We start from the raw sequence: 4,271 nt of genomic DNA on the forward strand, positions 1-4,271 counted from the left end.
TTTTTTAACATCAGTTAAATAACAACTGTTATATTTTATTAATTATATTTTTCAAAAGTACTCTTTCTTTTATTAAATAAAATAATAATATATCGATTATTATATTGAAGTAAATGATAAATCATCATTGGATAATAATATTTTCATCAAATAGAATGACGATTGGCTCCAGTTACAGTGCTCGGTAACCATCATCACAAAGAACGTTACATTCAAAGAACTGACTGAATGGAACGGGAAAAACCCGTTGCTAACGCATGCGCGATACGGTGCTGTCTGAGACAGAGAGTGGTTTGTCAATAACTAACAAATATTGCTAACAGAACTGCTCCGTTTCACAAGAGACAAGAGCTATTCTGCTCAGGGTGTTGCGTTGCCTGTTGTGTCCTATTCCAGTGAAGCATCGGTCAGCTCTGAATTATTGGACTTCAAATATTATAATATCTAATTCAACGTTTCATATTGATTAAATATCCAAGTTCAACATTCTATAGAACAATTTCGATGCCAATGCCCTGCTATTCATCTGATTTCTTGACTTGAAAATGTAGGTAGTAGACGATGAGAATACTGTATTGATTGTTTTTCTCGTTTAATGGGATGTTCTCTCTGATTGAGTGAGTCTGAATTCACATACTTTTCAACAAAAATCTAATATTCAATATCATGATCAAAAATCCAGAGGATAGATCCTGTCAAAATTTAAAAACCTACTTAGACCAGTATAGTCATCATCAAAGTCTTCTAAACAATGGAAGCTCATCTCAATGAACCACCTTGATTGCCTGAATGCAGTAGGTGAGCGCCCTGTCACTGAGTGAGGCAGGCAAAAGAACATCCTGATTGCCAGCTCTGGAAAATAATCCTTGACCTTGGACAAACGATGGCATGGACCATCCAAGTTCATCCTCCCTCGAGTGACATGAGTGTGCACTTCCTCTCTTCTTGAAAACGTAGACCGTAGACAGGTGTTTTTTGACATGAAGTAGTGATGCTAATATGTACAGTCCTTACAAAGTATGGATGCACAACCGTTGAAATATGGGCTGGCAATGAGCATCAAACTTGCTGAATGTCATCACACGAAGTGCTTTCTTTTGGAGTGGGAGAAAGTCCTTTGCATGAACCGGTCCTCACACCTATATTACATCTATACTGGATGTGACAGTTGAACACCATGTGAAACAGCATCAGCAGTCGTTGGGCACTCAGAATCTCTCATTTCACAAAGTAAATATATTACTCATGACAGTCTTTAGCAGACTCCAACAATGTGAAGCTTCCAAGACAATATGCCCATACCAAATCATTTTTTTATTTTTTCAAAGCTTTCTAATTTATTAGCTCCAATGAGTTTTTGGCCTATATTTTGCCCAATGTTCTTGAACTGAAACCATGAAAGCTGCCAGTTATATTAAATATCAAATTATAAGACATCTGGAGGGGGAAATTCCCAAGTTTATATCCTCCCTCAGTAAGTAGCTATCATGCTTTGGATTAGAGAGCAGCGGACCTTCACAGTTGAGAGCTTCATTTACAATGGTCAATCACTTGTTGCTATAGTGATGTCCACGTTATAATGACAGTATTTGATCAACTTTGGTTTTGCTATCCTTGTCTATCATTCGACAAAGCCGGTGGTAATAGCCTTTTCCAGGTCCACAATGATGCCAATTAAGTTTTTGACAGTGTAGAAGTATAATTAATTGATGGAGAGAATCGACATTGCTATTCTTCTATCTTTATCCACTGCCATTATAACGTGGACCTCACTATACACAACATGCCTTCCATTCTCGATTTGAAATTCCTGGTGGTAATTCGATTCTGTCGTGAGTAAACTCATTTCGGGAGTGTGGAAGTGTCGCTAAACCCAGAAATGAACTTCAAAAAAACCATCATCCCTATATTGGCTGTTGTTCAAGAATTAATGGTTAAATGGTGTTGGAGATGTAGAAGCACAGCCCGCTGTTTTATCTGTATGGAGGAGAGTCTCGAGGAATGATGTATTGAGAATAGTGACTGCTTTTGAATATTCACCTTCTCAGGACATCTATGGATTTACTGTGGCATTCTTGAAATCAGTGGTTGATGAGATGACACCTCATCTTGCCAGTGTCTTTATTCAATGTCTTAAACTGGGCCACTTTCCGAATTGTTTGAAGTTGGGTAAAACTGTACCTATATACAAAAAGGGAGATGAGAAGGACAAGAATAACTTCCAACCAATTACTGTTACCTCCTTACTCGGAAAAATTTTAGAGGTTGCCATGAAGGATCAGCTAATCGACCATCTTGAGAGGAATAGTTTGCTGTCTGATAGACAACATGGCTTTAGAAAGTTCAAGTTCACACAAACCGCCCTGATGGCCCTGATCAATGAAGTCATTGATGCATTCGAGAGTGGAGATTCTGTGGCAGTGAGACTGTGTGACCTGTCACGTGCTTTTGACTGTGTGTCTCATGAGCTTCTCCTTGGAAAGTTGAGTCAGTATGGTATAATGGACATTGTTGCTGACACTTTCAGGTCCTATCTTTCTGACAGAAGGCAGATAGTGAATGTTCGGGGTGCATCATCTGGCGAGCTGCATGTACAGCATGGGGTACTGCAGGGCTCTCTCCTGGGGCTGGTCCTGTTCATCCTGCATATGAACGATTTGAGAGTTGGCGGAAGTGAGCTGCTGTTTGTGGACGACACAACCCTTGTTGGGAGAGGATCCTCGCCTGCAGCTGCCACCCCTGAGTTGGAGGAGTCCTTTGTTGGTGCAGAACGCTGGTTTCAGGAGAACAAGCTGTTGCTCAACGTCGGCAAGACGCAGGATATCATGTGCACTCTGAAAAACCACTTCAATCATTCATTGAATGAACCAGTGAAGCTTCTGGGATTTAACATCGATCTAAAGTTAACATTTAGTGCTCATGTGGATGCTGTATGCAGAAGATTGTCTCGTGTGATCTACCTGTTGAGAAGACTGAGGTGCTTGCTGATTGAGGAACATTCGATTACGGCCTATTATTCACTGTTCCATAGCCACATTATCTATGGAATACTGCTGTGGGGACACTCTTCACACTGTGGGAGTATTCTTTTGCTGTAGAAGAAGGCAGTTCAGATATTGTCATCCAGTGGTCATCTGGAGCACTGTAGGCCACTCTTTGCCAGACTCGGGATTCTCACAGTTTTTAGCCAGTTTATCTCTGCTTCCCTGGTTGGTATCAGGAATACCAATCTGACAGTGAATTTGGTTGCAGAGTGCCTACTCACTTCGAAATGCTCTTGACATCAATGTACCTTAAGTTTTTCTGGCGCAATTACTATTATAATAAATTATGCCAATGGCCTCAGACTTATTAATACCAGGCACACGCCAACGCGAATGTATTGCAAAGTGTTGTTGCAAATTCAATTTGGATAGCTTGCCGTGCAGAAATTTAATACCATTGCCGTGTATGTGCTGGCACAAACCAATGCGTTGCAAAATATTCGCTTGTGAATACTTGGCAACTCTTGCTACATGCAGCATTTGCAGCACTTTGAGAGTTACTTATGGGGGTTCTGCCACAGTATACACACAGTATGGAAACTTGGCTATAGTGTGGTCCACGTTATAATGGCAGTGTAGGAAGATAGGAGAAAAGGGTTGCCAGATCTCAGCCTTGCCACCCAAACAGCTGATACTGGTTTATCTGATGAATTTAACTGTTCATTATTGTTGAAAATAGTTAATCATATTTTATTTGGAGAGAAAATATTTATTAAGGAAGTTATAATTTTCATGATTGAGATATTTTGTAAATTAGTTGAATTTCTACCCGGTTGATAAACGATGTGGCAACATCGCAATGTGTGAAAGAGATAGCGCTATCTGCTTTGTTGAACGATAGACAAGGATAGCAACACCATTGTAAATCACAAACTGCCATTATAACGTGGACCTCACTATAGTATCCTGACGCAAAAATCCGCCATCTTGTTAGGAAGTGCCGCATTGGAATAGTATTGATGGTAGGCTCGGATCACTTTAATGATCCGGATCAATTAATCTCATTCACTGCCACGAGCCAATCAGAAGACCAGGATTGGAACATCCTAAGGTCACGTGACGTGTCTAGTATTTGCGTCATCTAAAAAGCATTGGTTAGATTACAAGTTTCCATTCTGTACCTATTCTGTGGTTCTGCGTTGCGTTACACAAAATTGCAACGCGACTGCAAAGCGTCGACCAAAGAGCAGCTCTGTCAGCACAGGCGCTAGACTGGTACTGTGGTTC

The sequence above is a fragment of the Nilaparvata lugens genome, chromosome 2, assembly GCF_014356525.2.
Source record: "Nilaparvata lugens isolate BPH chromosome 2, ASM1435652v1, whole genome shotgun sequence".
NCBI lineage: Eukaryota > Metazoa > Arthropoda > Insecta > Hemiptera > Delphacidae > Nilaparvata > Nilaparvata lugens.